Source organism: Eretmochelys imbricata, chromosome 13 (assembly GCF_965152235.1).
Source record: "Eretmochelys imbricata isolate rEreImb1 chromosome 13, rEreImb1.hap1, whole genome shotgun sequence".
Taxonomy (NCBI): Eukaryota; Metazoa; Chordata; order Testudines; family Cheloniidae; genus Eretmochelys; species Eretmochelys imbricata.
Window position 1 is genome coordinate 16,582,271 of NC_135584.1, and position 20,083 is coordinate 16,602,353.

At 45.8% G+C, this 20,083-nt stretch overlaps 1 long non-coding RNA gene across 1 annotated transcript in view; it reads left to right on the top strand.

Moving 5' to 3' along the window:
- The first annotated feature begins 886 nt into the window (after positions 1-886).
- The window catches only part of LOC144273443 (uncharacterized), a 31,715-nt gene continuing 12,518 nt past the window's right edge, over positions 887-20,083 (top strand). The window contains exon 1 of the long non-coding RNA XR_013347761.1: positions 887-1,013. This is a non-coding gene — a long non-coding RNA (uncharacterized LOC144273443). The remainder of the gene's footprint in view (positions 1,014-20,083) is intronic.

A 20,083-nucleotide genomic window follows, 5' to 3' on the forward strand; every position in this document is an offset into this window, starting at 1 on the left:
TTGAGTGGGGGCAGCTGGCAGTGCTGGTGTTACCTGTGTTGACCCTGTTCAGTGCATAATGTGGGTGTCAATCCCCAGAGCTGTTCAGGCCATTCCCATTCCCACTAGCATTCAATTCACTAGGAAAAGCGTGTGGGTGAAATTCTCTAAAGACAATGGCAAAACTCCTATTGACTGTAATGAAGCCAATTCTGGATGCTGTTATTGAAGCACGCTCAGCTGGATCTGCTAGGGGCTGCGTTCTGCTGCTCGGAGGGAAATCAGGTTTGAGGGTAACCCCAGCCTTTGCTCCCTGGAGGGGAGAGGCAGAGGGGAGCTGGCTTTCATTCCCCCACCATTTGCCCTGATCCTGGAGAGCAGCTTTAACTGATGCCCCGGAAGATGCTGCTCAGCTACCCACTGCCCTGCAGTCTGCGAGGAAAAGTGAGTGCCCCCCAGTCACTGCTCTGTAATAGCCTGTCTGCTCCCTCCTCCACCCACTCAGCCCCTGGGCTGGATCCTGGGTGAGGAGTGGAGGATGAGGCTCAGGGGATGAGCCATGCTTGTGGCACAGATGTGGATTCCCTGGGCCCATGTTGGAGCTGGGTGTCCTTGCCAGGATTAAACACAGTCACGTGCTGATAAAGTAACAACCAGAGCGAGTGCAGCCAAACAAGCTTGATTTCTCTTCTCTCAGGGCTTTAGGTCAGAACCGAAAGGGATGTGGCTGGAGCAGAGCCCTACAGTCCTTTCCTCCTGCGGGCAGATGGAAACCTCCACTCTGCTTCCTTTGTCAGCATTCAGCTTTGAGACGTGGTAACCACAATAGCTTCTGCGTAGCTGAGGAGATCAGAATTCCAGAACCTCCGTCTCACACGTGTCAATTTCCATTGATAACAGCCTAAAACAAAAGGCTCTTCCCCAGCCTCTGGCTAAGGACCTTCCTCTCTGCTTCCAGCCTCGGGCGAACCGTCACTCCATTGGGCTGGGGAGGCTTCACAGCCAGGTGGACCCTACAGCAGAGGCAGGAAAGGGTAAGAATGAGCTTCTGGTGCCCCATGGTGCCAGGGTTTGAAGCAAATTCCAGCTTTGAGATTGGCTGAACGTAGTCGTCGTAATTATTATTAACGGAGGTAGACCCGATACAACCCTCAAGTTCACAGAATCACAGACTTTAAGGTCAGAAGGGACCATTATGATCGTCTAGTCTGACCTCCTGCACAACGCGGGCCACAGAATCTCACCCACCCAGTCCTTTAACAAACCCCTAACCTATGTCTGAGCTATTGAAGTCCTCAAATCATGGTCTAAAGACTTGAAGGTGCAGAGAATCCTCCAGCAAGTGACCATGCCCCACACTGCAGAGGAAGGCGAAAAACCCCCAGTGCCTCTGCCAATCTGCCCTGGAGGAAAATTCCTTCCCGACCCCAAATATGGCGATCAGCTAAACCCTGAGCATGTGGGCAAGACTCACCAGCCAGACACCCAGGAAAGAATTCTCTGTAGTAACTCAGATCCCACCCCACCTAACATCCCATCACAGGCCATAGGGCATATTTACCGCTAATAGTTGAAGATCAATTAATAGCCTAATTTTGGCAATCCCATCATACTATCTCCTCCATAAACTTATCGAGCTTAGTCTTGAAGCTAGATATGTCTTTTGCGCCCACTGCTCGCCTTGGAAGGCAGTTCCAGAACTTCACTCCTCTGATGGTTAGAAACCTTCGCCTAATTCCAAGTCTAAACTTCCTGATGGCCAGTTTATATCCATTTGTTCTTGTGTCCACGTTGGTACTGAGTTTAAATAATTCCTCTCCCTCCCTGGTATTTATCCCTCTGATATATTTATAGAGAGCAATCATATCTCCCCTCAGCCTTCTTTTGGTTAGGCTAAACAAGCCAAATTCTTTGAGTCTCCTTTCAAAAGACAGGTTTTCCATTCCTCGGATCATCCTAGTAGCCCTTCTCTGTACCTGTTCCAGTTTGAATTCATCCTTCTTAAACATGGGAGACCAGAACTGCACACAGTATTCCAGATGAAGTCTCACCAGTGCCTTTTATAATGGTACTAACACCACCTTATCTCTACTGGTTGCGAGCTATTCCCAAACAGAACCCAGATCCAAATTCTATGGCTCAAGCCCACCTGTGATTGATTGCTAATAAAAGTTCACACAGGCAGGTAAGGGAGTCTAAACAAAACTCCAGAAAACATGCAGCAGGGAACAGTCTTGCACCTGCTTCTGTGGGACGGTATTGATGAGCATCCTACACTAGGTCTTTGCTATCTCCATCCTTTCTCTCCTTTGCTCCCCACCCACAGCAATGCATATCTTTCAAACATTGCATTGGGAACAGGATTTCAGTGCCATTGACCCAGTCACTCTTTCTTAACCTTTCAGAGGGAATTGGACTCCAGTGACACTCTCCATAAATTACACTAATTCACAAACGATAATTACAAGCAGGAGAGTGAGTGAGAGAGGTGTGGCCTGAACACAGGACTCAGAGCCAGGAGTTCCTGAGATTCGATGCACTGATTCCTTTTGTGACCTTGACTAAAGTCACTTCATCTGCTTGTGCCTTGGTTTCCCCATCTGTACAATGGAGTTAATGATACTGACCCCACAGGCTTCCCAGAAGGGCTGTGAAGATTAACTTGTTTGAGAAGAGCATTGTAGATGGAAAATAAGTATTGGTAAGATGCATTTCTCTTCCCTGTTGCTCAGGGCTTCTCTAACCTGGAGTGTCATCAGAGCCAGTCAGATGTTTACAGGTGGGTTTAATGGGGGTGGCTGTGTATGTGTGTGGTGGGTGAGGGGGCATGGAGGTATGTCTACACAAAAGGGAACACTTAAACATGTACAAATATATACCTTTATGGCGTCTTATGCCTTATTTCGCTCCCAGATTGAAATGGAAGCTGTTCCTCTAATTCTCCAAAAAATAATAAACTGGAGCAGGCTCTGTAAACAGAAGTCTATCTCCAAACCCGTTTGAAATGTAGACAGACTCAAGTGAATTAGCTCACCAAGTACTTAATTGCTGTCCTGTCTGTCAGCATGTGTAGTGCTGAGGGTTAACAGGCTAACACTGTGGCACCGGAGATGGATGAGATCCTGTGATGGGATGGCAACCCGAGGTCACTGCTCTAGCAGCCAAGTCCCTGAGTGACCCTTGGTGAGATAAGCGTTCTCTGCTCAGTTCACATCACTGTCTCTTTCTAGTGCTCACAACCCATCCCCCTTCTCCCCCCAAATCCAGCATGGTCGGGGCCTTGAGCTGGGAATGAAAGAGTTGGGAGAAAAGTGTCTTCTACCCTGATTTGCAAAAACGGGCTGGTGCCCCCCAGTGCCTAGCCACATGCTATTGTGCGCAGCTCAGCAACCAGGGGAATGGTCTTTAGCTGGGATATGTTTAGTGTCTAAACTAATTTGAAATCTCATGGCAAAATCCTGTACAAAATGCAGATCAGTCTTGTACGGTCACATTGACGCCCAAGCTGGTCGCCACGATGTACCGAGTGCTTAATTCTGCCTCTCAAGCTAATACCAGGAGCCTGAGAGCAGCTAAGCTCTGTCAGTCCCCCCTGGAGTTAATGGGAGCTAAGGGCACTCAGCACTTCGCAGGATCAGGATCTCTGCTCCCATTGACTTCAGTCTCAGCAGAGGAGTAGGAGCAGTCAGCTGAGTTCAGAATGATGTGACCGATAGCTGCCCTCAGCAGCAGACACTTTAAACCCCACCCCGTCAGAGTGGAGACACGCTGTCTTTTAAAGCACTATAGGAAGGCACAAGTCTGAAGCAATTCCAAATGGGTTAGAACCTAAGAGCTGCTGCGGCAGAGGTCAGATCCATGCGTAATATCAGACTTTGGCAGAAGCCAATACCCAATGAGCAACCCCCAGAATGCACTTAGTCTGTTCCTCATACCGTGGGTGGGGGTAAGCCATTTTGATCAGCCAGTGCCCGGGTTGCTAACATTTGAGCTTCTTCCTGTGCCTATGGCAGCATGGTGAGCCCTTTCAACTCCCAGCAAGATTGACCAGAGGTGAGGGCATTCAGTACTGTATAAGACTGGGATCTCTCACTCTCTGGTAGCTGTACTGCAAACGGCTGTCACGTTATCCAGCCATGAGTTGCCTTTGGAATGGAGGGAGCTTGGCCATAGCAATTCGCTGTGTTCTTGTGGAGCTGGTTCCATGCTGTGCTGTGGGATGTGTCCCACAACCTGCCCAGATTGTGAGAAGTGAGAAACCACCAGCATGTCCTTTCCCACAATGTGCTGTTTAGACAAACATCGGCCAGCATCCAGCTCTTAGGGCTTTGCCTGCAGCGCCTGCTAACAGGGCTCATCCCCTTTCAGTTCAAGAAGCGGCGCTTGTGCCCATGAACTGCCTTTAAATTGTGTTTGCAAGTAACAAAAAAGAAAAAAAAATCCCCCAATAAATAAAAGTAATACTGCAGGCTTTGCATGCAACAGAAAAATCCCTTAAATCTCAGGTAATCCCAGGCAAATTAATACCCCTAGAAGAAATGGAGAGCTGGCTTTTGACTGCTGGTCACTTCAGTGCGCTGGCAGCTGGTGTATAATAGTGCAGGGTTAGATTACAAAACCAATCGTCTATAAAGCGCTGCCCCATGCTTTCTCATTGCTTCAGTGTTTTCGTGTTGGAGACAATGGGCCTGTTCCTGCTCCCATTGAAGTCAAATGGGCAGGTTTGGGATAGGTTTCCTGTGTCGGAAACTTGGCTGATAGCGTGTGTCTGGGGAAATGTGGTGTAGGCAGAGCCCATGTGCAAGAATTCCCTTAGTGCGGGCCCAGTAGCAGCCTGGCACAAACAAGGCAAATGTGTTACAGAAAGGGATTTGGAGAATCCACCGCGGAAGACTTCAGTCAAGTCAGCCTCCAGCTTCAAGCAAGACCTTAACTGAAGTGTCTGGCTGTCTTGCCCTACCCCCTTTCCCTTTAATTAAATGGCAGAGTTACTTATGTATGTGCAAAGGAAGTGGGGGAGGGAATCAAGCCCTTAGATTAGTTTTTACCCCCTTCCCTCCCTCCCCCCCCCACCAGGAGCACAGAAGTAGATTGTCCATTTAATAGAAGCCTATAAATCAGTGCAAAACATTTATAAAATAATTGAAGGTAATGGGAACCATTTGTTTAAATAACATCACGCTCATGCCCCAGAGGTGCAATAAAAGTTAGATTAATTGATAGGATTTTATATCTCACTGTGAAAAAACTTGAGTCACATTCTAGACACCCACGGTTTGGGAAAGCTGCAAATTCATAAGGCACCCAGTTACTATCCAAATAGTCCCTTCCATGCAAAGAGGCACATTTATGTGACCCTGAAGGGTTTGGGGATGAGAACTATTTACTTAAACTGTGAAGTGAACTACCCAGTGTGAGATCCTGACCCAGACAGGATTTTTCTTCCCTTTGTATCTGCTGTTCCAGTATTATTTTATTTCCATTGTGATAAAAGGAAGAAAAAATTACAGAAGGCTCATGTCTAAGCCCGGGGGTAAAGATCTACCCCATCAATTCGCCCCTGTGAGAATATGACTTTAAAGTCATAAAGAAAATAATATCAGGAAGGCGAATGCTGAACATGGCTGTCAAGAAGATTTAGTCAGCTTCTTGGAGGCTCAGGGTCAGATTCCAATCTCCATCACAGTGTGACTCCAATGGAATTACTCTGGATTGACACCAGTGTAACTGAGAGCAGAATCTGTCCACTATGCCCAACTGCTTCTCAGTGGAAAGATTTCCTAGTAGGAGTTTCATACTCTATGGGCCTGATACAAACCTCTAGATACAAATACCTTCAAACTTGGTGGGGGGGAGGGGGTGTTGAAACACACTAAGCCCGGGGGGGGGGCGGAGAAGCAAAGATGATTGTATGACATCTTTGTGCTCTCCAATCCCAAAGGCTGCCAGATGCCAGCATGGCACAAGTTAGAGCAGCCTCAGGGTCTGCTTCATAGCTAGAGCAGTGCAACGAGGCCATATTGGAGGACCAGGGTCTAAGAGGTTCAGCTTCAGATTAATGTAAAAGAAGCATAAAGATGGGACTAGGTGAAGTGGAACATGATTCTTGTTGAACGGTCTGGTGACAGATCCTGCACTAGTATATTCTCTTGAGCATCTAGTGGGGTATAGCTTGGAGACTGGGGAGATTCAGCCCATGTCAGCTGGTCAGACTAAAGCTAGTTATTTACTAGATATTTATTAAGGAGATTAAAACAACCCTCTTTGTAGGTTGCATTGTCCACCCTGCTCACGCTCCAATATATATTGTTTAAGGACAAACTCACTTGCACTCTAGTACCGAGCATCATCAGCTGGCACTAGGGACAGGCAAACCCAGGGCACTCTGAGGTTTGCTCCTTTCAAACTATTTTGGGGAGGGGTGTCACAAAACTAGTCTGAGCTTCCAAACCATTTTTTTGCACATTGCTTAACTTTTAATTTATTAAGCACGTTTTAATAAAAAAACAAAACAAAATGTTTCTAGCTAAACAGCAGCCCGTGCCATGTAATGAGGAGAGATCTCTATGAGAGACCATGCTTCTCTTTCTCCTTCTGTGCTTCCCTTATTACCCTTTCTCTCTGTCCCCATTTGCTTTGCACTTTGCCCCACTCTTGGCTCTGATATTACCCTATTTATTTTTTCTTTTTTAGTTTTTTTTTTTTTTTAATTCTTTCGGCTCCTTTTATTGAATCTTTCCCAAGTGGGACGTGACCCAGATAATGCTGGAATCCAACATATGAAACCACAATGTTTGAGGAGTGAATCTGGAATTAGGAGTTTGCCACCCAAAGTCAAAGCTACTAGCTAACGCTTTGTGTACTGGCCCAATCCTGCAAATGCTTCTCCATCAGGCTTAGTTCTTGGATTCATGCCTTGATGCTAATGGTATTGCTGATAGTAACAAGTACTAGGGCCAGATTTTTAAAAGAGTTCTGCACATAGCTGTGGAATAGGGACAGACTTAAACATGTGCTAAGCACTTCACTAAACTGGGGCTTAGAAGGGCAATTATTAATTTGATTAGGCCATGATTTTTATTCATACGTGCTAATAATAATAATATCTTACAGTTAGATAAAGACTTTTCAAACTTAATACATCTGATACGCAGGAATCCTGAAATGCAGCCATCTTTGGGGAGAGGCACAACAATTGTGCAATAATGCAAAACATCCCTGGGACTTTCCCTCTGCAGTATAGAAGGTCTGAGAACAGTACTATACATGCTTAGTGATCTTATGCATTTGTTATACCTATTGCAACTTAAAAGCCAAACAAAGATATTTTTTTGAGAAGGTGCAGATCTGGAGTATCAAAAAGAACCTGCTCATACCTTTCCCTGGCAGACAGCACAATTCAAACCTGAATATATAGGGAGCGTTCGGGGAAGTCAGAGCTTTCCTTTCCTCTCTGGAAAGCCCTCCACATGAGCTTTTGATAAAGCAACTCTGTCAAACAAGGACTGAATAAATCATGATGTGTTACCAAGACACGTTACAGCTTTTAAAACAACCACCGTGGCATTCTACCCCACGGACTGATGAGCCTGGGGATGCCAGATCCCTGAAGCTCGGCAGCCATGCTGGAGCCAGCACACATCTGGAGTGCAGTAAACGGACCCAGAAGCAAGAAAGCAGCTCTGTAAGGGTCAGGAGTACAGAGAGCGGCTGCTGACACCAGGCGCCACCCCAGAACCCACATGCATTTCCTTATGTAAACACATGTGGCCAAAAGTCTTCCATGGTCACCTTTCTCCAAAGCCAGCCCTATAAAACCGCCAGCGAAGTGAGGAACAATGTCACTATTATTGTTTCAGAGGAATTCCTCTCAAGCAAAAAAGCATAGCCAGGCTGCCTACAAGAGTGTCTTTAAAAACAGGCCTGACAATTGCCTCCAGAGCTGAGGAAAATCAGCCATTATTTGATCAGTTGCAGTTGTCCTCCCTTATTTTAACCTGTTGTGTTCTGAGCACGGCAGGTTTGCTGTAGGCTGAGGTTTGAGCAGAAAAAGACTATGGCATGGGTCCCTATGCTGCTCCCTCCCCCACGCCAGCTCCCTGTCCCACTCTCTGTATTAGAGGCATGATCTGGTGGTTAAAGCATAGGCCTGGGACTCTGAAGAACTGGATTCCAGCTCTGGCAGAGATTTCCTGGACCAGGGGTAACCATGTGATCTTACTGAGTGAATTTCGGAAAGTCAGAATAAATGGACTCTGCAGGGGGAGAGGAAGTCCACTCATGAAATTATCTTTCACTGCTCATTCAGCCCTATATAGGGGTTCCTAGTTAATGGATCACCCTGTTCCTAGTGTCACAGAACAGGCATGAAGTTCACCTCTGTGTTGCACGGAGCATGCAGCGGCCACTCGGCCCATACACCCTATCTGTGACACACAAGCCCTGCCAGTGATATAGGGCTGCAGTGGTGTAGAGGACCTTGTGCTAGCCTTCTACAAGGGAGGAGTTAGTCCATCTGTGTCTTGTCAAAAATGAGGTTAATGATGCTGGCATAGTCCACAAGGACAAGAAGCTCACGCTCTGAGTCCAAGGATGCACAGAGCAATTAAATGGTTTGCCCAAGATCACATAAAAACTCTGTGGCGGAGGTGGGAACTGGCCTCTGATCCACTAGGTCCCAGGCGAGTGTCTTAACCACAAGACCAGCCTTCCTATGTTATTCAGATGGCAGTTTCCTATTTATTTTTTTCTTGTAATATATATATATAGATAGATATATAGATAAACATATTTACATTTGTTTGTAGTGCTTTACCCTTCTCTTACATTTCATGCCCTGGTTAAAATCTATTTTGGGCCACTGTGCCATTTCCCTGGACCTTTTGCATGTGTCCACCCATTTTTGCAGAGCTGTATTTTACATTGCACGGGAATAACAAATGCTCTTCAGCATAAGTTAATGGCATGCTTAGGTTTGTGCCATCTCAGGAGCCCGATGCTGTGTGGCCAAAAGTAAACTATACACATGGTCAGAAAATCCCTTGTCAACTCTGACAGCATCCTCTTGGAGGCTTCAATATAATCTCCAGGTTTGAGGTGCTATTGCAAGGTTGCAAATATTGAAATTATTCTCAGAGCTATTTCTGTCTCAGCGTAAGTAAGGAGAGAAAAGCACAAAGATCTGAAATGAGCCACAGAACTAGGAGAGAGCCACATGCAGATGAAAACTGCTCCAAAACTTGGCAGTTTGTTTACTGCCTGGGAAAAAGAATTTCCCCCAATCACTTTTAGGCCACTGCTGAAACCCTGCTGATATTATCAGAGAGGCCTCAGATCCCAGATCAGCCAGGGGAGATTTGAATGTGATACTTGGAAAAGAAAAACACAGGTGGAGAGTAAGATGGTGAATTCTCATGCAGTCAAATCAAACCAAGCATTTTGGGGCTGATCAAGCTCCCTTTGGAATCAATGTAAAGACTTGCATTGACAAAGTTGGATCATGCCTTTAGGGCTGGGTCTGCTTTCCTATATGTGAATTTGAGTGACTCCACTGACATCAAGGGAGGGCCAGCACCAGAGTAAGTGACAGGAGAATCAGGCTCCTGGCGTTAACTCATGAAGCGTTTCGGGCCAAATTCTGTCCTTTATGCTGGAGTAAATCAGGAGTAATTCCATCAACGTCAATGGAGTGACTCTGGATTCACACAAGTGTAACTGAGCACAGAACTGGTCTCAGTTCTTACTCAGGCAAAATTCTCATTAGCTTCAGTGGGAGCCTTGCCTGTGTAAGAGCTGCGCCATCTGGCCCCTTGAAGTTCCTGCTATAATGAGTCTGCTCCTTTCTGTAGCTGCTTTACAGACAGGACAATGCAGGGCTGAGAATCCAAGAGCAGGTACAGAACCTGCAATGACGGATCCTGACCTATCTCCCTAGGGGAGGAAGCTTCCCCTCCCCCTTCCTGGATCTAATCCTTTCCTTATTGCTGCCTCTCCAGGATATTACTGCACCTCATACACAGCTAGGCTGAGGGGAAGGGGGGTTCATTGGTTGCCCACCTGCATGTATTTAACACTCCATTCAGACCCCGAGCTGAACAGGATATTCCAGCCTCAGCGACACTGGGAAAGCGACGCTAACAGGAAACATACGGGAGAGGGCGAAACGATATTTTAATGAAATAAGAGGCTTTGCTAATTGCATCCCTTGAGCAGTCGATAGAAGAACTGAGGACCTGCGAGAGTGCAGAGCTCTATCCTGTTACCCTTAGGGTCTGAGGGCTCTTAGGGTACGTCTACACTGTGACAAAAAGCCGGTGGCTCCGAATTGCAGGGGCTGGGTCAGCTGACTCGGGCTCCTGGGGCTCGGGCTGTGAGGCTAAAAATTGCAGTGTAGATAGTTGGGCTCATGCTGGAGCCCAGGCCCAGGCTCTGAGACCCTCCCCCCTTGTGGGGTCTCAGAGTCGGGGCTCCAGCCCAAGCTTCAATATCTCTACTGCAATTTTATAGCTCTGCAACCCGAGCCCACAAGCCCCAGTCAGCTGACCCGGGTCAGCCATGGCCATGCTGTGGTCTTTCATTGCAGTGTTACTAAAATGGGGCCTGATCCTCTAACTCTATTCACACAAGCGGCGCCATTCAGCTCAATGTGAGGCAGTACGATTCAGTGGCTAGAGCACTGGTCTGGGAATCAGGAGACCTGGGTTCTGCCTCTGCTTTTTCTCTGATCTACACTGTGGCGTTTGCCTCAGTTTTCTCATGTGTGAAATGCGGATGAAAAATAATAATGATCTTGTCTTTTCCACCTGTTCGCCATCAACATTTTTTTTCCTCTTGTCTGATCTTTAATCCAGGAATTTATTTTATTTGAAAGATATTGGCTCAAGTCCCTCCTACAGCTGAGTTCAGCTCAGTGCAGAGAAGTGGAGAGGCCTTTATGGAGCAGGATATAGCTCCTTGATTCTTGGCTGGCCTGGCCCTGGCATGAGTTACAGCAGTGTTGGGGTAGCTCTTATTTATGCTAATGGAAGATCAGCATAGCGTAGTATAGTGGGGTGGAGCTCTGCCATGCTCCTGTCTCTGGCACACCTCCATTTCCCTATGCTGGGGAACATAGGGCAGTTGGCACAGGAATTGGCTTTGCCTGCCCTATGGCAGCAGGATATTTCCCTCCACCAAGGGACCAGAGCGTAATGGATAATTTGGCACAGTATTTCCCTGTTTGCAAGGGAGAGTCCAGAGTATGATCATTGTTCTCAGTGTGTACAAAACACTGGACCAGGCAAGGGCCTTACAATCTAAAATAATCAAGTAATGCAATCTAAGCTAAATGACCCAGTCTTGAAAACCAATGGGAGTTCCAGGTGACAAGTGGCTGCCCAACTAGGCTCATATATACACTAAGTGATCAGAAGCTGAGATTCCGTCAAACAAATACAATAAACCTGTTAGTTACGAATCAGAGTATTCCTTAGGCAACAGTGTTTCTCTAACTAGCAGAAAGGGGTGCAGAGCAGGTTTCATCAGCAGATTGATGGGGAAAGGATGTTTCAATGAGGGGTTTGCACACCTCTACCTCCCTATGCTCTCACAAAGCACTGATAAAGAAATATTAATTATTGCCAGAAAGAAGGGGCTTTTTGCTCAAGGGGAACCCATGGAGCAGGAATAGCCAACTGGCTGCAGAGACAGGAGTGAGAGAATATTGTGCATTTGAATGCTGACAATTGCACAATGCTAGGGCCCTCTGTGCTTAACACCTGACTGGGATGACCTTGTTTCCCGATAAGAGTCTCCCTTCCAGAGGAAAAGATGGGCATTTAAATTTCATTGATAAGCCTATCAAATAGCTAAGTGTATTATAGGCCTCTGTAGTTGAGATATAGGAAAAGATTCTCTAGTGAGTCAGGGACTCTGAAATCCTTTCTTCTAGGCGTCTTATCTTATCTAGCAGAGAATACAACATGCGGCTATGAAACACGGCCAGTTTGCTAAGCCCAAGTAATGGCTTGAGCAACAACGCTGCAAAACTAGAGGTACCATTCAAAGCCCTTGAAATGATAGAAATGAAAGAGGGTAAAGAAAACCGAGCTGCTGTGTGATCCACTCCCAAATGCACTGTGGTTCCCTAGTTACTCTATGTCCTCCAGTGTTATGCATAGGCCAGTTTTGAATGGGTCTTCCACCATTTTCCTCAGCGTGTGACTGAGGATGCTGTACGACGTGTAGTTGAAGCCATGTGGGTCCCAGGATATTAGAGACAAGGTGGGTGAGGTAAGGCTCAGTACCATACAAAGGTAGGGGACTTCCAGTCAGGGACCAGAGAATAGGGAGGTTACAAGACAGGAAGCCAGCTGAGTGTACCCTGGGAAGTTGTGGGAAGGGACTGGAGGACCAGCATTACTTGATTGTTATCTGGTGACATTGGCCAGAATTATCTCTAGGGACACCTTGAGTTACAGACCAGCCACCATACCTCCAAGTGAGGTTGCTGCCTTGCTCTGAGAGGCTTTTGTATCTGTACAGGGGGCGAGTTAACAGGAACACTCAAGACAAAATCTCTAGTGAAGACAAGCCCACAATTTCCCTAGCCCTTCCAGTGGGGCTCCCCTGCTATGGATGGACCTAATCTGAAGCCCACTGTGGTCACTGGAAAAAACAACGTGGAATCTTTGTGGCACCTTAGAGACTAACAAATTTATCTGGGCATAAGCTTTCGTGGGCTAAACCTCAAGTCTTTCCATTGACTTCAGTGGGCATTGGACCATGCCTTATGTTTACAGGCTGTGTAGAAGAACTCTGAGGCCTCACCTCCAAGCAATGAAGATAAGCCATTGCATTCCATTCTGAAGGATTTTAGACTCTTCTTATCAGCAACAAGCTGGGTACGGTGGGAGCTAAAAATCTACTGTAAATCAAATATAAAGTCTAGCCAAATTTTTAAAACAGCTAAAGTTTCTGTCAGGAAAGACAATATCAGTGATTATGAGGTAAGTATCAGAAAACAACAACAAGCAACATGAAACAAGCAATATTAAGATGGTAGGCTTGCGTGTTCCCCTTGTCTCCTCATTTCTTCCCGGCTTGAGTAAATTCACTATTTCCTATCTAGCATGGAAATTCACCTCATGATAATCGCCAGTAATAAATCAAAACCTCCTTGGAGCCTTCTTAAAACCAAGCATATTTCAGCAGGCATCTGAAAATGTCTATGCGTGGAGAAAAGCATTCAGGAATGTGTTGCGTATGGTCCTTATAAATGAGTATTTAAAAAGAATTCCTTGGGATCGATGGAACGGGAAGCATCTAATCTGTAAAAATTCCTTGGTTTCTGCTTACTGTTTGAGTAAATACAAGGCCATTCACTCACTCGATGAGTTTTTCAGACTGGCTTATTATGGGAGAAATGAAGAGGAAACTGGTGATTTAATGCACTTAGCATGAAATCAAAACAGTCTCAGGAATTGATCAGCAATTTTCAGAATATTATGATAATTCTCTTATTTCATGGTGGGAGAGCAGGACAAACCAGAATTCTCACCATAGGAAGTGGCACCAAGTGACTGTCTCACATAGAGAAGGACTCGTGTGGTCCACTAGTTAAAGTCAGTGACTGTGAGTCACAGCTCCTGTGTCCTCCCCTCTCAGTCACTGATTCACTGGGTGGCTTTGGGCAGGTCACTGCACCCCTCTGTGCCTCAGTTTCCCCATCAGGAAACAGGGACAATAATGCTCACCTCAAGCACAGAGAGGGAGGAGGGCTGTGAGGGTTAATTCATTAGTGTCTGGAAAGTGCTTTGAATCCAGGAGGTTAAAAAATGCAAAGTATTGTTATTTTATGCCCTTCATGTCTTTTTTACTTCTGGGAAGTAACAGTTCCGGAGAGCAGCCATCCCTGGGAGGGACATTTGGAAGAGCACTGCATGTTTCACATTCACATGTGTCTTTTCCATTGCAGAATTTATTCCGTTCATTTATTTATTTATGATGACAACTGATTGAAGTAGCACCTAGGAGCTCCGGTCATGGACCAGGACCCATAGGCACTGGACAAGCACAGAACAAAAAGACAGGCCCTGCCCCCAAAAATTTACAATTGAAGTAAATCTATAAAATCTGGTTAGTCTTACTTATGTATATAGTCTGGCTATCTTACTATCCAGTTAATCTTACTTCGGAAATCTACAGTCTACTAAGTCTATTACTATCTACAAAATCCTCAGGCTGCACTTTCTCTCTGTTGTATGCTTTCCATTGAACTTAATGCAAGACCAAAAGTGGCAGTTCTCAAGTCAGAGCCCCCTACCACCACACTACACCTGGAGTGCTGGGCTCAGATCTGAACACTGTATAACAGAGGACATAGCAAAGGCATAAAAAAGGTACTGAGAAGGACAGCAAGGATGGTGATGGCTCCGTGTTCTGACTGGGTGATGATAAGAGGTTTAATGTGAATGGAATGAGTCTTGGGGGCCAGGGAATATGGGTTCACCCACATGGTGGTGTGGCTGATGCAGAATTTGGCAGCTGGCTTGTTAAGCAGAGTCTCTTTCTCTCAACCGGCCCTGGTCACCTGTTGGTATTTGGATTGATTTTAAGATGTTGGTTTAGACCTATAAAGCACTAAATGGTCAGGAACATACCTAAGAGACATCCCTCACCCATGACATTCTTCCTGAGCTGTGGTCAGTGAAGATGCCTGGGCAGTATAACATAGAGAGGGTGGCTGGCAGGGTGCTCTCTGTTAGTCCCTCATCTTTGGAAACTTGCTTCTTTTCCAGGTTCTTAACAGCCCACTGCATTGGCTTACTGGGCACACTGCAAGGCTTATCTTTCCTCTCTTTTTGCAGACATAGTTGTTGGGTAGGTTTATGGAGTGGCAGGACTCCAGGGATTGTGTATGGAGCTCCATTCATTTTTGTTGCTTTTACATTGTGTCCGGTTTATTATATTTGATCTGGGGGACCTGATGGGTATGTTTATTTACTAGTGTTCTTCAAAGATCAGTAAGGTTGCCTGGAGTGTTGGAGGGCGAGGGGGCGCTGCTTCATTACAGGTAGTGACAATCCAAACAACATAATATTGAAAAATAGATAACTAAGATGAGTGTGCCTGTCTCAGACCTTAAAGAGCATACAACATGTTGCGAAGCAGGTAAGTACACACACGACAGGTGAGTCTGCCTGTGAACTGAATGTGAGGTATGTGCAAATGCGGGTTCACGCAGGCACAAGGATTCCATCATGTCCACCTTTGCCCCTGGTCTTCTAACGTGTGTGAAACCCCTGAACATGTCAGCCCAATGGATCTTTACCATCTTCATTGCTTCTTCAGTTCCTCTCCCACTCCTTCATCATCCATCCTGCAATATGGAGATCAGACATCTCCCTGGCAACAGCTTTGGTTGAATTGGGCTTGGGATGTGCTGTGGGTAACCAACAACCCTATTCATAACTGAGCTGAAAGATATATCAATATTTCTGTCCTTTGGCCAGCAGAGAGAATAATTATCATTTCTTAGGGTGGCACCTGGGGTTGGGGATGCTAGGAAATTTTCATTCATAGAATCATAGAATATCAGGGTTGGAAGGGATCTCAGGAGGTCATCTAGTCCAACCCCCTGCTCAAAGCAGGACCAATCCTCAATTAAATCATCCCAGCCAGGGCTTTGTCAAGCCTGACCTTAAAAACTTCTAAGGAAGGAGATTCTACCACCTCCCTAGGTAACGCATTCCAGTGTTTCACCACCCTCCTAGTGGAAAAGTTTTTCCTAATATCCAACCTAAACCTCCCCCACTGCAACTTGAGACCATTACTCCTTGTCCTGTCCTCTTCTACCACTGAGAATAGTCTAGAACCATCCTCTCTGGAACCACCTCTCAGGTAGTTGAAAGCAGCTATCAAATCCCCCCTCATTCTTCTCTTCTGCAGACTAAACAATCCCAGTTCCCTCAGCCTCTCCTCATAAGTCATGTGTTCCAGACCCCTAATCATTTTTGTTGCCCTTCGCTGGACTCTCTCCAATTTATCCACATCCTTCTTGTAGTGTGGGGCCCAAAACTGGACACAGTACTCCAGATGAGGCCTCACCAATGTCGAATAGAGGGGAACGATCATGTCCCTCGATCTGCTCACTATGCCCCTACTTACATATCCCAAAATGCCATTGGCCTTCTTGGCAACAAGGGCATACTGCTGACTCATATCCAGCTTCTCGTCCACTGTTACCCCTAGGTCCTTTTCCGCAGAACTGCTGCCTAGCCGTTCGGTCCCTAGTCTGTAGCTGTGCATTGGGTTCTTCCGTCCTAAGTGCAGGACCCTGCACTTATCCTTATTGAACCTCATCAGATTTCTTTTGGCCCAATCCTCCAATTTGTCTAGGTCCCTCTGTATCCTATCCCTGCCCTCCAGCGTATCTACCACTCCTCCCAGTTTAGTATCATCCGCAAATTTGCTGAGAGTGCAATTCACACCATCCTCCAGATCATTTATGAAGATATTGAACAAAACCGGCCCCAGGACTGACCCCTGGGGCACTCCACTTCACACCGGCTGCCAACTAGACATGGAGCCATTGATCACTACCCGTTGAGCCCGACAATCTAGCCAACTTTCTACCCACCTTATAGTGCATTCATCCAGCCCATACTTCTTTAACTTGCTGACAAGAATACTGTGGGAGACCGTGTCAAAAGCTTTGCTAAAGTCAAGAAAATTCAAAAAGTGCATTTCTGTTGTTCACGAGGAAGTATCACTGCTATAGGACTGTCTCTTATTGTATTTCTGCACAGCGCCTAGCACAATGAGGCCCCAACTTCTTTGAGGCCTCTGAGCACCATCACAATATAAATGTTAAAAAATAATAATAAGTGGGGGATGGGAGAGGCAGGAAGCATCAAGCCTATTGCAGTTCTCCCAAGATACATACAGATCTTGCGACATCCATGGGTTTAGGATGAACCTCTTTGCCCATTCTTCTAGGGATAGGAAGAACCTCCATCAATGCAAGGATGAAGTGAAAGCTCCATGAGTGGGAGCACAAGAACTGGCCAGTATCTTGTGCAGGTATTTCTCACATGTGGGCTGATGTGGCCTTTAATTATGGTTGAACCTAAAAAGGTTCAGCAATTCTGTTTGGTTCAGACAAGTGCCCCAAAGTCTGGCTACTTATCTCAGCTCTCTGAACTTTCCAAGGTTCCCAAACTAGGCTGGAAATTTCACAAGACTAAGCTTTCTCATTATGCCATACAACATATAATGATTCACACCGTACACAGTCAATCTGTGGAACTCATTGCAATGGGATGTTGTGAAGGCCAAAAGTATAGGTTCAAAAAAGAAGTAGATAAGTTCATGAAGGATAGATCCATCAGTGGCTGTTAGCCAAGATGGTCAGGGACGGAACCCCATGCTCTGGGTGTCCCTAAGCCTCTGAGTGCTAGAAGTTCAGACTGGACGGTAGGTGATGGATCACTCAAAATTCCCCTGTTCTGTTCATTCCCTCTGAAACATTTGGCACTGGCCACAGTCAGAAGACAGAATACTGGGCTAGATGACCCATTGGTCTGACCCAGTTTGGCAATTCTTATGTCATCTCATCCAGAACGAGGAAACCCCAAACCCCTAGACAATGAAAAGAAACAGGGTAGAAAAAATATAACCCAAGTTTTTAGACACCTAGACACAGACAGTATTTGGGGGTGAATGGCACTGTCACCAATAATATATTTATAATTATTCTTTCTTCCTCTCCCTCCCCCCCGCACACACAAAGTTTTAGTTGAGGTTCAGTTTGGGTGAAGGTTCTAGGATGGTTCTAATATTTCATGTAAGCTGGATCCCGCCTCCCAACCAACAATCTCCTGATTTTTCCCAGGGGTAGCAATTGGTCCTAGTTTGTATTGTAATTTTTTTTTTTTATAATATTGTAACTGGCTCCTCTCAGCCAGTTATAAATGTGTTTGCGTCACCTCCTGCTTTCTGAAGCAGAGAAAAATCTTGCTCATTTTAACAAAGGCCAGAGTTAGCTTTAAAAAAAAACCCACCAAAAAACAAACAGCGTTTGTTGTGTAAAAAAGTTCCGATCTGGCTTGTGATCCCTTTTTGATTGAATAGTTAATAGCAGCCAGGTGCAACCAATAAGGGATGCTAGCCTGAGTCTCTGGAAGCAACATGGGAACAGAGCTTGGTAGAATATTCCAAGAGGGTGGCTTAATGTGTGGGCTTCCTATGTCCGTCCTTCATTATTTTTCTTTTGTCTAATAAAAGAAACAGCCTCTGTTTCTCCCACTCTCAGTGCTAAGCCTAGAGGAATGGGAAGTGTAGATACACACACACACTGTATATATGTGCATATATAGATAATAATTGTACTACATAAAAGAACTCTTTGCAGAGAGTGTTGAGACTTGCCAGTTACAGCTGGGTTGTTCCGGGACCTGGCTGATGGTTCCAGAAGGGGACTCTAAATTCATTCATTCATAGGCTCACTTGTAATTAATAAAGTAAGAGTTCTTAATACAGTCTGGAGTGGAGCTGTGGTGACTGGCTTTTCCTGCAGTGGCCTTCAAATAGCATCCACCGTATTTATTAGTGAGCTCCCTACTCTTGGGGACAGGGTCCTTGAAAGAAGGGATCAGAGCGAGGGGGTTATGCAAGGTAACATTTGCAGGTGCAAAGCACGGTGGTGGCAGCAGCCACCCAAACTGGGGGTGTCGGAAACCCAAGTCCATAGCAATGTTTATATTTTCCAATGTTCAGTTCAACCGTATATTGACTTTGCAGAGAAGAATGATAAATTTGTCATTGCTGACACTGCCATTCACCCCTGAAGAATCCCCTGTGTCCAGGTATTGCACTTCTGGAGTGCAACATCCCAGCTCTTTAAAGCATCCATTCCAAGAAGCGCTAAAGCACATGCTTAAGTTCCATTGGGATTTAATATGCTTAAAATGAAGCATGTATTTCCCACTTTCCTGAAAGAGGGCTTTCCAGGGCACAGCAATGCTAGGCAACAGTTCAGGAGAGGATCTCAGCTTTACTAACCCATTCCTCACTGGGCTGAGGGAACGGATTCTGCATTGACTGCAAGTACAAATGCTGAGACTCCGAGCACGTGCAGTTTCATTCATACCCCTGCAAGTGGCATTCCTTGTCTGTCTCAACCTTCAGTGTCTGTCTCAACGTCAAATCTATGAGCCCAATTTCAAGGGTTAAATACAGTTACTAAATCCCATCTGCTATCAGGTATCAAGGCAGGTGGCTGAATCCCCACCTCTCCAATGAGGAGCTGGTGGGTGGACCCTGCTGGCCAAGATTTCCCAAAGTGACTGGTGATTTTGAGTGGCTCCGTTTTTCAAAGCCCAATGAGAGATGCCTTGAGGAGGTCTGATTTTCAGAGAGGGGGCACTGAGCACTTTCTGAAGATCAGGTCTCTTTTAAGGCATCTCGAGATGAGCACCTAAAAATTGAACCACCTAATATCACTAGTCACTTTTAAAAACCTTAGCCGGGTATCACAGCATGAATTACTGCATCCATTCACACACATCCATATTAGATGGGAGGTTCCCAATAGCTCATGAGGTAACAAGGAGACACTGGGTCATTTTCTGGAGAGTTTAGTTGACATGCTGTCCCCACTGAAGTTAATGGGAATTTTGCCATAGACTTCAGTGGGGCCAGAATGTTGCATTTTGTGTTTTGCCGTATCAACGTATGCAACTACCATGGAGCCACCTGTCATTGAAACACATCTATTTCTAGGGAGAGAGGTTCTTTTTATTCAGCATCTTCGTAAAAACTGGAGCCCACTTTCCTGTCCATGCACAAATGATGCAATTTCCACCCGACATGGTTCTGGAGAAAGATCTACTGTGTGTCATTTCTGATAGCTCCTTGTGGTGTTGGCTGTGGGCTGTGTGGGTAGCTTGATTTATGTAGCTTCAGAGCCTTTCTAAAGAAATGCTCTGATTTTATATGAACAATTCCTTTATGCCTGAAAATAGCATTTGCCAGAGACTAGTGTTTTCTGGGTGTTAAGACCTAGAGAGTTACGAGTGCCAGTAACAGAAGAAATCATTATGGGCTCCCGTTGTGGAATGTGGGG